Here is a 16,603-nt window from a genome sequence, read left to right on the forward strand (position 1 = left end):
CCTCTTCCTCTTATAAAATCAGAATTCTATAGATTTTAGTATACAGATCTTGTACATTTTGCTGGATTTATACTTAAGTATATCTGTATTTGGAGCTACCATATGCATAAAATGCATGCTTTAATTGCAATTGTTAGTTATTCGTTGATATATGGAAATATGATTTATTTTTTGTATGTTGACATTGTATAATGAGAACCTGTAAAACTCAATTATTAGTTCCAGGAGTTTTAATGTGGATTCTTTGGATTTTTCTATGTAGACGACCATATCATTTGAAAATACAGACAACTTCAATTTTGCTTTCCTATGTGTATATATGTTTTTAATTTTTTTTCTGGTCTTAATACAATGACTAAACCATCTGATAAAATCCTAAATAGGCATGGGGAGAGTGGACATCCTGCCTTATTCAAAATCTTAGGCATAAATAATTTGGCCTTTCACCATTAAGTATGACACTAGCAACAGGTGTTTTATAGATGTCCTTTATCAGCTTAAGGAAGTCCCCCCCCCTTTTTTTATGGATGCATATTAAATTTTGTCTGTATATTTAATGCTATCTCTGCATGAATAGTTATAAACATGCAGTTTATCTTTTTAGTCTACTAATATGGTGGATTATATTAATTGTCTTTAACTAGCCTGGCATCCCAGGAAAAATCTCACTTGGTTGTTGTATGTTATTTATTTTATATGTGACTAGATCTGAATTGTTATCATTTTCTTGATGAATTTTGTGGCTATAATTATAAGGTAAATTGGGCTCTCATTTTCTTTTCTTGTACTGTCTTTTGGCATCAAAGTAATTCTGCCCGCATAAAATGAGTTTGGAAATAGTCTCTCTTCCTTAATTTCCTGGAAGATATTGTGTATAACTGGTGCTATTCCTTCTTCAAAAGTTTGGTAGAATTCACCACCAAAACAATCTAGGACTGGAGATCTCTTATTTGAAAAGTTTTAAAGTACAAATACAATTTCCCTAACAGTCATAGGTCTTTTCAAGCTACCTACTTCAGTGAGTTTCAGTATTTTGTAGCCGTCAAGGAACTGATCCACTTTTTCTACATTGTTGAATCTGTGTGCGTAGAGTTGTTTTTGGTATTTCCTTATTAGCATTTTCATGCCTGTAATGATACATCCTTTTTCATTGTTGACAGTGATAATTTTGTCTTTTCTCTTTTTTAACTTGGTTACTCCAACTAGTAGTTTATCAATTTTATTGATCTTTTCTAAGAAACAGCTTTTGATATCGATTTTTCCCTGTATTTTGTTCTGTTTTCTATTTATTTCTGATTTTATCTTCATTATTCAATTCTTTCTGATTACTTTCGGTACTGCGTTTCCCTGAAAATAAGACCTAGCTAGACAATCAGCTCTAATGCGTCTTTTGGAGCAAAAATTAATATAAGACCTGGTCTTATTTTACTATAATATAAGACTGGGTATAATATAATATAATTAATATAATATAATATAATATAATATAATATAATATAATATAATATAATATAATATAATATAATATAATATAATAAATATAATACCGGGTCATATTAATTTTTGCTCCAAAAGATGCATTAGAGCTGATTGTCCAGCTACGTCTTATTTTCAGGGAAACAGGGTAATATCGCTCTTCATTTTCTAATTTCTTATGGTAGAAACTTAAATTGTTGATTTGAAATTTCATCTTTTCTAATATAAGCACTTAACGATATAAATTTCCTCCAGAGAACTGACATAGCTGCATTCCATATATTTTCATAGATTGCATTTAAAATTTATTTCAGGTCAAAATATATTCTAATTTCCCTTGAGGCTTCATCTTTGATTTCATGGATTATTTAGAAGAATGCTTTTATTTGGGGATTTTCCAAAAAGCTTTCAGTTATAGATTTCTAGTTCAATTACACAACTGTCAGAGAATATACATTGCATGAATTCAATTCTTTTACATTTTGTTAAGGTCTGTTTTATGATGCAACTATCTTGATGAATGTTTCACAGACACTCAAAAAATACATATATTCTCCTGTTGTTAGGTGGAGTATCCTATGAATATTAAGTAGATCCAACTGACTGATGATACTGTTCAGTTCTTTATACTTGCTGACTTACTGTCAATTTGTTTCATCAAATACTAAGAAAGAAGTATGGAAGTCTTCACAGCCATAATTGTGGATTTGTCTATTTCATGTTTCAGTTCTATCAGTTTTTGCTTCATGCATTTTGCAGTTTTTTTAAGACCATACAAATCTAGAATCATTTGGTCTCCTTGAGGAATGATCCTTTTATCATTATGTGATATCTCTCTTTGTTCTTTTAAGTTTTCCTTGCTCTGAAGCCTATTTTGTCTGATGTGAGTATATCCCCTCTGGCTTTTAATTGTTTACTGAATTGCATCTGTCTTCATCCTTTTACATTTAACATATGTAACCTCCAGTGGAGAATGTTGATGTTATAGCTGTTTTTGCTGTTGTTACTGTAGGCTGGTTAGGTTCTCCGCATATTTTGACTAACATTCTGTGGACTGTGGTTCCAATATTAGTTCACTATCCAAAGCCTTTGCCATGCCATTTACCCTTTTTCTGTGTGTCCACAATCCAGTGGCCAGTCTGGGACCTGGGCTGTAGTGTACCCCATAGTTCAGTTTTCAAAGCATTTGATATGCTATTTAGTATCAGATCCACCCCTGGCTCAGGGGTGAGCCCAAGAGTTCATATGCATTTTATGGGTTCATTTTCTCAGGCTGTCCCCTCCATTCAATCTCTCCAGCACTATTCAACTCTCTGAGGTCCTTCTTTCTGGTCTTCTGTCTAGAGAGTCAAGGCTTGAGTTTCCATGCACCACTATATACTTTCCATGACTGAGTTGGCTTCTGGGTTTGGTTCTTTGAAAGACTAGAAGAATTACTGATTAGAGGCTATGAATCTGTTGAAATTTTAGGCTATTTTGTGTATAAATGTCAAAATATACCATTCTTTTCTTTTTTGTTGTTGTTGTTGAATGAGTATTCTTTGAATCATCAACTTTGTGTCACCAGTGATCCAAAAAGTATTAAGAACTTTCTATCAGAGGTAAAATAGAATGGAAGCAAGAGCAGAGACAGAGACTTTATTTTCATGGCTCCAAGTGTCCATGTAGCTTTTGACAACTTACTTTTCTAGGCTTTCATTTTCTCTTCTGGAAGCCCTGAAAAACCTCTGATTCTGTGGTTCTGGAATTTTACCTATTTTCAGTCTTCTCTTTCCAAACTAGGACCAAACTATAGCCCATCCTTTCAACCTCACTTTTGCCAATACTACCAACTTTTTTGCTTATTATTTTTTTTAAATTTAATCCTACCAAACTAGCAAAACATCAAAATAAACATCCTTGTTCTTCAATCAACTTAAGTTGTACTGAGGCTGTTAGATAAAGTCACCCAAACTTTTATATCCAAGCTTCACAGTCTCCCACTCAATTCTGTTCTCACTGCCTCTTAGGGATTTATTCAATGTTTCCCTAGAAAGCTCCTTTTTTTTTTTCCTCAGAAGAGACTGGACATTTCTCTCCTGATAGATAGACTATCATCTATCTATTACCTATCTCCTATGACTGCTGTCTGACTATGCTTTAATATTGCTTTCTCAAAGCAAGTTCACCAGAGGAAAAGTACTTCAACACCCAACTGGATAGCCTATCGTCTTTTCACAAAAAGTGAAATGTTGTTCTTTGTGCACACTATAACTGAAGAATGCACCAGCTGAATACCTGAACTGGTCCTAAATCAAACTGTTTAAGTGGGAGATGTGTCTTCAGTTTCCTGCTGCATTCGGCCTCTGCTTGCAGGTCCTTTTTGTGCCCTCTGAGCGCTTATCTCAAGCTCTTTAGCTGGCCCGAATCCTCAGACTTGCCTGCTCTCTTCTATAAAAGGCTAAATTATTAGGATAAAAAAATCATACTGAACTGTTAAAGTCATACTCCAGGAAACATTCACATTTTAAATAAGCTTGTCAAGAGAAGTTACTCCTAAATTGTAGATTTTCTAGCATGCTGATACTTGAAAAGAGGAGCTAGTATGAAGTAGAGGCACCCCTAAAATAAAGGGGGGAAACTTCTAACATAAAGGACTGAAAGTAAGAAGAGTATTTTGTCTTGTTTGATGGTGCGGTATGGGGTGTGAGAAAAATAACTTGTACATTTTGTTGTTTACAATATTCTAAGCTTCAAAATACTTACAAAATGAGATGGACAAATGAGAGAAAAAATGTATTACATTACCTTAAAATGAATCTCTAATCAAACGGAATGCATAAAAACGCTTCACAAGCTGTGTGTAATGATAATATAATGATCTGAGAGGATTTGTAAAACACTTCCTATTATTCAGTCATATTAATAGTCTTAATAGTACAGAGAAAAGATCCATTTCACCCACAAATAGCAATTATAACTGATTGCATGTGTTACCTATTTTTATTTCAGCTGTAGAAAACTATGTTACAAAGTGTTTTATGTAGAACAGCCGTCTCACAAAGGTTTCTAAGAAAAAGAGAACACATGGCTATGTAAGTTTAAGAAAAGCTATAAACTAGTCCCCCTCTTGGAGATTTAAAATGTATTTGACAACATAAAAAGCTCTGAGTGGCTGTGCAATAAAGACATCCAACTTTTTTGGCAAAACTATCTCCAAATTGATTAGACTACTGAACTCTTCTTTTCACATAAGGCCCATGAACACTGTGAGCCAGAATACTACAAAGCATATTTTGGGAAACACCCTAATAGACTCCTGTCAGTTGGGAGGGATATATTTTTACAAATCCCCAAATTCATGAATACCACTCTGAAGAGCAGAGAGTTAGTAGCACATCATTTCTATCATAAAATACACAAATGTTGATGTTCATTGGAACAAGCACTAAAATTCAGTTTTTTGAATTGTTTTTCCTGTTCCCGTGAGGAGTACATGATATTTCATTCATGTTGTAAATCTCAACTACCTTCCACAGAATTAGGCGTCAAACTCTGCTTTTATCCCAAAATTTTGTGGTTTAAAACACCACTTTTTTAAACTTCTTCACTTTTTCTGTATTTCTATCATAAGGATTAGCAAAGGATAATTTGGGGGACAATTTATATCTCTGACACTCTTTCTCCCACTCTCTATACACACACGTACATACACACAACTTTTGGGGTTTTGTTTTTTATTTTGTGAAGTTATAAACAGCAAATTGTGGCCAAAGGCACATGTGCATATAAGCAGAAAAAATATGCAAACCAATATATATAATCAGCTTTATCCTTTAACACACAATGACCTATCTAACCATAAAGCAGAAATGTAGTGGAAATGGCAGTATCCTATTTGAGATGGTTTTGGAGTGTGCATTCTAGGTGACCTTGAGCAAGTTATTCATTTATCATTTCTTAAATGAGAACACAATAGTTATTTGAAAACTGATTGAGGCAGAGTATATAAATGCCTGGTACTTAGTAAGTAATAGAACAGCAGTAGTAATTATGTAAAGAACAGCCTTGTGGCACAAATGTTATTAAAATCTAAGTTTTTAAAAATTGCATGTTTGCCCTCATACACAGATATCAAAGCTACAAGCATGTTTGATTTTATCCGTGCCTTTTTTAAGCTAATTCAGATTTATGTTACATTAAAGATTCAATAAACATCTATTGGAACACTCTTTTCCAGCCCTAAATAGAATGTTATTTTCTGACCCACATTATGCAAGCAAACAACCTCCCTGCACTAGTCGTCTTTTCTGAGTAGAGACAAATAGGACACTTATTTTACATACTTCTCCTTGTCTTGTATTTCTTGATAAATTAACAATAATTTTCTTTGCAGAGATACGCTAATGTTTTACCTATTCCTATTTAGGTCAGCGCTCAGTAAGTATTTTAATAAAGAAATGAATAGTAGATGAAAGTACCATTAGTATGAAGAGCAGAGATTTACAGCAATGACTGACACAGAAAGAAAGAAAACCATACCCATATTCTATTTTCCTAAATACAAGTTACTCTTTTTTTTCTTTTATTAGATTGGTACAAAGCGATTGCGGTTTTGCAATTATTTTAACCTTTTAAACTGCAATGACTTTTGCACCAACCTAATAATATCTTCTATTTGACCTTTCAAATAGTCTATATATGACCTGAAACAAAACAAGGTGTGAATAAAACGTAATGGTAGAAAACCTTTATATTTAATTTTCCGTTGTTCAACTTCCCTGTCCTGCAGAAGTCAAATGGGACAGAATCTCTCTGATGCAATGTCACAAATGGCAGAAATACAGTATTTAATGCACTGCCATCTCTCTCTGTCTTACACATACACACACACACACACACACACACACACACACACAGATGGAAATCCATAGTACAGTACGTGGTGTTTTGTAACTGAAATCAAACAAAACACAAACAATGGCTGGATTACTATGACAACTGAGTCGATACCATGGTTTCCAGGAACCTTTAGCAACTGCCTTTCATTTAAAGTATTTGCTCTGCTACCATATATATATATATATATATATATATATATATATATATATATATATATATATATGACTCAAAATGTGTGCCTCAGCCATTTAAAGAAGTTTCCTCAATCGGTGTGCTTCTAGACATTCACAAATAAGGCCACAGAAAATGAGTTGTGCTCAGGGCTGGGCCACTTCACAAACCTCACTCTCGGAGAACCAAGAAGGTCTCTTCATTGTCCTACAGGCTATGGAAAAACTGCAGTAGTGAGACTGCACTAGTCATCTTTTTAAAATTAAATACCACAGCATTCCTAATTTCAGAGGGGGATGGTGTGCGTTTCATGTGCTATCATTTTTTCTTTCCTGGAGAAAAAATTCCGATATGAAATAAGAGGTCACCTTTCTTAAACAAAATTGTTAGATAAAATCAATTTACCCCTCCAAATAATCCTGTAGTGTAGGTATGATTAGGTCTATTTTATGAATGATGAATTTTATGAATGATGAGGGAGGTTAAGCAAATTGTACCAAGTCCACAGTATGTAAACAAGAACCTAGATAACAACACAGTCACTCTGAAATCATATTCAATATTTCCCAATTTGGACCTTTCTATGTCTTATACTGCTTTTATGAGCATGGTTCAGAAAACAGTGTTTCAGGAACATTCTGTCTAACAAATATTTAATGAAGGCAGACAGTACAACTAAGAATAGTGCTATTGTTGTAAGCCTCCACTAGTTCTATGTGTACATATGAGACGGTAACAATAAATAAATAAATAAATAAATAAATAAATAAATAAATAATCCAGTGAATACTTTTGAAAGCTAGATGCATTTAAAAAGCATATAATAATCTTCTTTCAAAGACATCTTGAAAGAATCATAATGAAAAATGTAAAGATGCATTTTGATCCCAGATCACACTACTGAAAAATAATTGATTATTTAATCTATTTATATAATAGTTTTTTTTCCCAGGAATAAAATAAAAATTGCACAACTTTAGTGAGTTATAAAAGAATGAGTAACTTGATGGTGACAAATTCACAATATTATTGCCTATATAGTTTTTCTGTTTATACTCAATTAACTGACAATCTTTTATCGCTCAGGTCAGTTTTATGCTCTAGGAGACATAAAAGCAAATATATATGGCACATGTGCCAACCCAGAGGAGCCTCCCAGGAAGTTGTTTAGACAGAATTCAAAGACATACAAGAGTTAGAATGCATTAGAAGACAATATATAATCAAATGTTATGAAACATCTTGCCCCCATCTAGGCACTATTGCTAGAGACATAATTTCCCCAAAACCACCTAAATACTCATTTACTCTGTGAAGCCTTCCCTGAATTTTCTAAGTCATAGGTTCCTCCCTTGATCACTTTTTATTTGCGCCGCATTTTTGTCATTTATCATGCACATCTCTGAATTTTAAAATTTGTTAACATATAACCTGTTTTCCCAACTAGATCACAAGTTTCCTGATCAGGAACCATGTATTATTTTTCTTATATCTTCAAGTCTAGATGCTTTATTTTGCACAAAGAATCACTACTGATTTTTTCCTAATTATCATAAAAACGATGACAATAGTTAGTGAAATATGAATTCACAGAATGGAGCAACCACAGGGGCAACTCTGATATGAAGCTGTTATGCTGTAGGCACACTAGTTATTTTGACTGTAAGTTCCTCAAGCACAAGAATTATATCGTTTTCATATCTACTCCTTTGTCCTAGCATGAGGCCTGACGCATAGCAGAAATGGCAATGTTTGACTAAGGAAGGAAAGTAGAAAGGGAAGAATCGAAAGGAAGGAGAGATAAATCCAGTTATCAAGTAATAGATCCTGATAAGAAAAAAAGTAGGGAATTCCAGACAAAAAGAACATTATCAGCAAAGGAAGAGTGATTACAATTGGCAGTGTGTGAGTGTGTATATGTGTGTGTGAAACGATGTGGAAGCTGTTCTAACTGGAACAAGAAAATTTACTCCATGATGGCATGGCACAATATGTAGAACAGGAAAGGCATTTTCCATGCTGTGGAGATCATAGTGTGAAAGTTCGAATAAATAATTTAGAATTGAGGCTAGAGGCAATGGAACCATTATAGGTTCTTAAGATGATGAAAAGCATTTTTAGGAAAACTACTTGGAAACAGCATCATGCAAGGTAGATGAGAAAGGAAACATTAAAGAAGGAAAATCCATTTAGATTCAATTATGATAATGTAATCATGGGGTGATGAACCTGAACTATAGCAGGGTCACCAAATATAAAATCTTTTTTGAGAAAAATCAATGGGGGTTAATGGATTAACTGAATGTAAAAGGGACAGAGACATAGTAAATATTCCCAAACTTCTAAATGCACGAGAGAGGTAGAGCTCACAAATCGTGGTGCTATAAATTAAAATAAGGAAGTACGGAAAATAATCTTGGACACAACGATCTTATATGGCATGAATTAGCAGAAGAACCTCATATTAGAGATAAAATAAGCAAAACCTCTAGCTCTGTAAAGAGCATGGAGAAGGTACTCAGATGTTGACTTTTTATTTTCATTAAGTCACTTAACATATCTGAGTATTTATGTTTCCTGAAATATTAAAAGGACACATAAATTCCTGTTATAATGACGACATTGTGAGGATAAAATAATATGGTGATTTCAGAATTCTTGGTTATTGTCAAATCTTACATAAGTTATAAATCAGAGATCAGAAACAAGTATAAATTTTTTCCTGGTCCATATAGAGGTGGTTTATCTGCTTTTTCTAGAATCTTGCAGAAGAATGTGCTGTCCCATATTCACTTTCAAAGGGAGAGAAGATAACAAAATTATAGAGAACACAAAATTTATTTCCTGATAAAAAGAAAAGAAAAATCCTAGAATTGGCTGAGCTTTCTTCTGTCAACCCAGTACCTCTATTTTCTTAACTATAAAACAAGAACAGACAAGCCATAGACATTTAACTGATTTGGTCTACAAGCTTCAACAAACACAAGAACTGGAATGCCAAATAAGTAGAAAAGGGAAAAGGTGGTACTGGGTGATAAGGATTTATGGCTTTTTAAATTATAGCAGATCCACAAAGAGCTAGAACCAAGTAGAAGGAAGGGATCTGATCACAGGGGGATTTGGATTAAAAGTGGAGACAGCATTCAGTAATGATTAAGTGCAAGGACTCAAATCAGACAGAAGAGTGTTCATCTTGTGGTAAAACATAGATTCTAGACTGTGGCTATGGGAAAATGGCTGAATTTACCTAAGTCACAAATTGTAACGTGGACACAGTAAGAGAACCTAAATTTGTGAAGAGATGGTAAAGTACAAAATAACTACTCAATAAACAGTAGCTAACATTATTAAAAGAAAACAGAGTGATATCTTATTTAATTAGCATGAGGACACCACTAATTTCTAGTCTTTAAATATAATAGCAAAAAAACGAGAGAGAGAGAGAGATAGAACCAAGAGGAGGACAGAAAAGAGATGAGAAAAAACACAGCAAGGATAGGTAAAGAAGGAGAAACGGGACAAAAATAACAGAATAAGGGAGAAATGTATTAGGAAAAGTTGAAAAGAGCAATGGTAAAAAGGAACAGGGAAAAGATTCTTAAAATACTTATAATTTGAAATTCTCATAATTTATTTGTTGTTTAAACAGAAGCAGAACAAAATAAAATGTAACTCTGAATGAAACTGGAAAACTCATTGTAAAGCTTAATTGGAGAGCAGAAGGATAATAGAGGAAAGAATGTTGCTGTTGGGCATATGAAAACTGATTAGAATAAAATATGACTTGATCTAATTATTTCCTGTGTCTTCTTTTTTCATATATCTATAGCTATATAAAAAGCTATATAAAATGCTTAAGCAATGTGCATTGCAAGCTTTCCTAATCAAATATGGTTTGACCTTTATACACTATTTTAAACAAAGTACACTTATATAATTAGGAACGGTACTGTAACACAAAGCAAAGATATTATATTACACCAGGAAACTTAAGTTCTATAAAACAGAGGCTACATTCCAGCGAACTATCAAATCTTTCTTTATAATCTCTATTCATACAATTTGGAATGATGTAATGCCAGGTTATATATCAAGTAAACCATTCTTTTAATGAATCTCTGACCCAAATGCCTGAGGAATCTGTCTGGAGTTGATGGCACGTTGAAGAAATGGATATGCTGTGGTCTATCTATTATAGATTATACAGTTCTTACCCAAGAACCAAAAAATTAATTCAATTTAAGTTGCTCACATTGTGCTTAGAAAATGAGTATCAATAAATGATGAAAGTTCATTGAGTTAAGACTTAATGCAACTTTTTATAACTTGAGAAATCCTTTATACAGACTTAAGATTTACAGATTTAGTGAACAGAGACTTTTGCAAACTTTTAATGTGTAAGTCATGTACAATTCAGGGTTGGCCACAGGGAAAATTGTGTAGCACCTGCAGTTATACTTGATGACCCATCACCTCTCAAACCTCCCTCCCTCCCACACACCCAGATGCATACACCCAGGGACCCATTTACCTCTCCCAACACAGGGTCCCCAACCAAATCCCTCCCCTCTAGTTTTGGCTTTGACACTTTCCTACAATATTATCTTATATCTTAATCCCTCCTACCCAGTTAAGGATTGCTACCCAACATGGCACAACACAAGCTAGGTTAAATGGTCTGTAAACATTCATGGATTGAATTCCTTTCTAGCTGATATATTTAAAATTGAAAGGTACAGTTTAAACAAGAAAATTCAGTGGTAGTGCTATGGGGAAGATAATTTTGCTACACCATTTATTAAAAAATATAGAGAACTCATTGTTTTGTCACATATAGTCAACTTTTGACTATTTTATTCCATGTTGCACCAAGTAATAATCCTTCCAGTTTCTAGAGTTATCTTTTGCTCCCTAATTAAAGAAGTTATTCCAAAATCATATACTGTGCCAGAGCAGGCAACCTACTTCACTATGGAAGAGGTAGAATACAAATTTGCCACGTGGTAGCCAGATGGATTATTGGCACTATATAGAGTTAGGGTTTTAATATCTAGCCTTAACTAAAGCTATTTAGGAAATTCCCTATAATTAAGATATAGAGTTATTGGATAAATTACATTTGCACTTATTAAAATACCCAAGATTCCCCTTCAAAAAATTCTACTTAATTTCTTTCTTCTAGTTAAGAAAAAAAAACCACCACTTGTTACAAGGTATGCATAAACATTTAAGAATAAAGTGAAAAGCACTAAAAAGAAATTTTAAATAAACCAATGTTCTGAGTTCCTTTTATAATTAAAGTAAATATAAAAACCATAAGATTAAATTAAACCCTCCCATAATCTCACCACATAGTGATAGCTTCTTCATTATTTGATAAGTACACACACACACACACACACACACACACACATATATATATATATATATTATATACGAATTTAGATGATTGCTATATATCTCTGTGTATATGTATAAATATGTGTGTGTGTGTATTGCTGACATCTGCATTTTTTTTAGTTTGTTTTGCTGTTGTTGTTGTTAACAACACATTGTCGATATTTCCCATGCTGTTAAGTTTTTTTCAATCACTTCCCTTTTATTGGCTGCAGAGTTGTCCAAGCTAGGGCTATATATAATTTATTTAACAAATTCCTTATTGTCAGACTTTTATGTAGCAGCTTTTGTTTGCGTGATTAGTTTTCTTTGGGCTTTGTATTGAACATATTTATAAATAAATCTTTCCATATATTGCTGATTTCCTTTATAGAGATAAATTCCTAGAAAATGAATTGTTAAGTGTAATGGTATGGCTGACTTTAAAATTTTATCATTGGCCCTCTAAAAACATTACCAATTTACGTGTACCAACAGTATATTTAATTCACCCCAGATACAGTCACAGCTCAGGTGTTTTTAAAGTAATAAGAAAATAAATGACTAGACAGACAGACAGACAGACAGACAGACGGACAGATAGATGATTTGCTTTCTGTTTTTTCTTGCAAAGGAGTCGTAACAACCTACTTACAAGTAGTCAAAATTTGTCTTTTCAGAATCCCATTATTCCCCATAAATCATCTCTAGCACAAAACCAAAACTGAGAAAGAGAAAATGAGAATGAGAGGTGTTTCTGCTCCAAATGTCTACACAGCTGTCAAATGAAATCGGTTGCTATTGTTGCTACTGTACATACATGTCTGCATGAAACTATAAGCTTTTTACCTATCAGAAGAACTCTCTCTTCCCTTACCCCTTTCTTCCCTTCTTCCCTCCCCATCTTTCTTTTTGAGAACACATCTTGTGCTAAGGTACCTCAGACATTTATGATCATGTCTTTTTAACTGACCCCTTAAGAACTAGCATTAACTCACAAACTCAATCTGAATATGAAGTGTTTCTGGTAGAGCATAATGTAATTTAGATGGAACTTAGCAATGTTCTTAAAACAAATGTTGAAGTGTTTGAACTACCAAAGTATAGCCTAAAATTATAAGCCAAAGGAATTGAGGGTCAGCCACCACAAAATCAGTTACAACACATGGGTTGGGTATAGGAAGATTACAAAAAGAGACAAGAGGTTGAGCAATTGCACTCTCACTGTCTTTTATCTTCTGGAATGGCAGGATGCCTTGGGCTTTTTTCCTCCTGTAACTTTGCCATGCCTTTGGCATTTTCCACATCAGATTGGCAAGGAGAAGTTTCCGTGGTCAAAAGGTCATACACTTCTGTCCAGCCCTGATTATTGCATAAGTTTTTATACATACAGCACCCTTTCATGATTGCTTTGCTCCTCTTTCATTTCTTTTAGGGTCATCACTTTATACACCAAAGGATTTATTCCCACAACTATTCAGATATGGGCTCCATCAAGTGCCATATTCAGTTTCCATTACTAGCCCATGCTAGAAAAGAAGGTGGTAATACAGAGAAATGAAAGCTGGAGAACAAGAACAGTCTCCTAGAATACACGAATGTCTCTTCATGATTCACTATAAATGAAGCGTCCATGAAAGTACTTATGTTTTTTATCTACTTTAATTTTTATCTCTACCTCATTTAGAATATGAATTCCCCCAAAACATCAGAAGCAGTAAGTCCATGTTGGCTTCTGAAAAATACATGTTCAGCAATGGAACCCCTTAACAGTTCTGAAAGAGCGCTAATATCCGTCTGTACATAATGGAAACAACAGGAGTTTGGGATTCAAATATTTAGGGCAAATCCCAGCTTCACCACTTGATGCCACTGGAACACTGGATGAGTGTTTCACATCTTGGAGCTTCAAATTCCTCTTATAACCAGAGGGTTAATACTGCTTCTCTAGGTTATGAGGATTAAATAACACAAAATATGTGAAGAGTCAGTCCTAAAATGTTTAATACACAACAGCTCCCCTTGTAGCTATAACTGTTGTAGAGTTTTCCCTACTATCACCATGATTTCTGCTGCTCTGATTTAAAAGTGTTTTTCTACTTCAAAAAATGTTCTGCTGATTCATCAAATGGATATAATAATCAGTAACTATCTGCCTTAATATTTTGAGGATATAATTATAGTATTTAGCTTTAATAGAAGTTGCATATACTCAAAATATCTCATTAGAGTTACAAAAGCAGTCTCATTGAATCATACCTACTTCTGAGAGAAAATCACGTTTATATCTCCTTCCTCCATCTTCCCTTCTCCCTCTCAGTATCTCTTTCTGTCTTTATACATAGAGCAAGGCTACTATAGCTTAAGAAGGCTAACTTTGAACTGCATAGTGCTCTTAACTCAGAAGGCTAAGATCAGCAATTCCAACATGGGGAGTTTTAATTCCCAGATAATTTATTCATATATGCCTGCACATAGAATTATTGTGATCTTTTTAAAATTAAAAAATGTGCAAAAATATTTATTCCTATTCTGTTCCTCCTAAGACTCCTGAAAGGCATTTCTGCCTTTCCTTCCATACCTATAACACTAAGGACAAAGAGAAGCTAGAAGCCTAAAGTATGGAGAGGAATTGAGCTAATCCTAAGATATTGCCAGAAATGAGCATTGACCATGAAGCCATGACATTCCAGTGGGAATTCTGTGGCACGTGCCACATCTACAGGTCAAAACCTTTTTGGAAAGTCACAGTTCTCTCTAACCTTCGTAAATACCTCTCTCTCTCTAACCGGTCTCATTGCTTTTCTCTGCCCTCACTGGAGTTGTAGGTCAGTGTGCTTAGCTTTCATGTTGAATAAAAGCAATGCTTCAAATAAAACCTGTCAAGGCTTTTTCAAATCAAATTCATAAGATTGTCTCTAAGCTATACATAGAAATAGGATATTTATTTAGGCCTTTTATGTTTATTTTAATGTTTATATTATATATTGTTAAAGCCCGCCTCAAATTCAATTTTAGAAATTGTCAAGGTATTTGGTGAAAGACATCAAAGGTGGATTATATGAATTATGTCCATGACTATGTCACTAGATTGCAGGATAAGGATTTCTGTGGTCAAAGTTTTCTAGCCTTTAAAAGCATACTTGAAAAAAAAAAAAAAAAGCTAACAGACATTATTATCTAACTCACAGGTGATTATTAATAAAGGGGCAAACTAGCCTGTCATTTTTAATACATTTGCCCCGGTTAGGAAAAAGCCTATTATCTATTTTCTTCCCTGTGACTTGAAGCCTTCAACGCTACCCCCATACCTCACTGCCAAATATAAAAACGTACCAAGTAAAAAGAAGATTCCAGTTCTCTCATATTATTCACAGTCTCATATCTGAAGTGTACCCCAAGACTAAACACCATTCATTCTGCAGTGTTATGGGTTGAATTGTGTCCCCCCAAAAGATAAGTTGAAATACTAACCTATGATACCTCCAAATGTGACCTTATTTGGGAATGGGGTTGTTGCAGTTTTAATTTGCTAAATTAAGATATACTGGGGGGAGGGGGAAAGATATACTGGAGTAGGGTGGGCCCTTAATCCAATTTGACCCATATCTTTATCAGAAATATGGACACAGATACAGAAGGGAAGACAGCCTGGTGACAATGCAGACAGAGACTGGAGTGAAAACAAAGCATACTTGGGGCCACACCTTGCTGGAAGAGGTAAGAAAGGACCCTCCCCTAAAGGCTTCAGAGACAGCATGGCCCTCTCAACATCTTGATTTTGGATTTCTCATCTCTAGAACTTTAAGAGGATATATTCCTGGTGTTGTAAGCCACTCAGTCGGTGGGACTTTGTTATGGTAGCCCAAGGACACTGACGCACATGTTTTTATGAGGTCTCTAATCTTTCTGCTTTAGACTTTGGGACTTAATTTGCCCAATCATCACTTTTCCCAACCCTTAGACTTACAACTGCACTCTTTTTTTCTGTCTTTAAGTTGTATTTCCTTTCTTCACTATAGTTAATTATCATCGTCCAATATTTTACAAAACAGAGGTGTACTGGAGCCAGCCCACACCATTTTGCAGGAGCCAACTGTAAAACTTTAGGAATTTTGCAGCCCATTGCTAACCACAGCTATTATTTTAAAAATCATACTGGATGAGTTTTAAATTAGGTAAGTTATACTAAAACAAAGGTAACAAATAATCAAAACTCATCACTTCCTAATTCCTTGACTACATTTTCCTATAATCTATACTCATAAGGCTATTCAAGTCTAAGGTGTCCAAATGGTGGAAATGCTACATAATGCTGCACTACTGTCCATCTTTTACTAACTCATGGTGGTAGCTTGAAATCAGCCATGGTGGAATCTTTACACCATGAAAACTGTCAAAAGCTACAAGTCAGTTATTTTCATACTTTCAGAGAGATGGATGTAAACATTTATCAGCACATAATCTAAATAACCTATACCTCCATTCTATAAGCCAAATGGGGATGGCTACAGAGGAACAGACCCAGGTTAGCTTCACCGAAGAGATCTCTTTTCAGAGCCCTGTTTTGTACCTTTCAGAGGAATTCAGAGTTCAGCAAAAGAAGTAAAAGCAAATAAAGGACTCCTGCAAATAATGAAGGCAGAGAGATTTGAGAGGGATTGTGAAGAGGGGATAAGGCCGACTTAGATTCTGGTGA

This window comes from Rhinolophus sinicus, chromosome 16, assembly GCF_057876585.1.
Source record: "Rhinolophus sinicus isolate RSI-liver-muscle chromosome 16, RSI-T2T, whole genome shotgun sequence".
Lineage (NCBI taxonomy): Eukaryota > Metazoa > Chordata > Mammalia > Chiroptera > Rhinolophidae > Rhinolophus > Rhinolophus sinicus.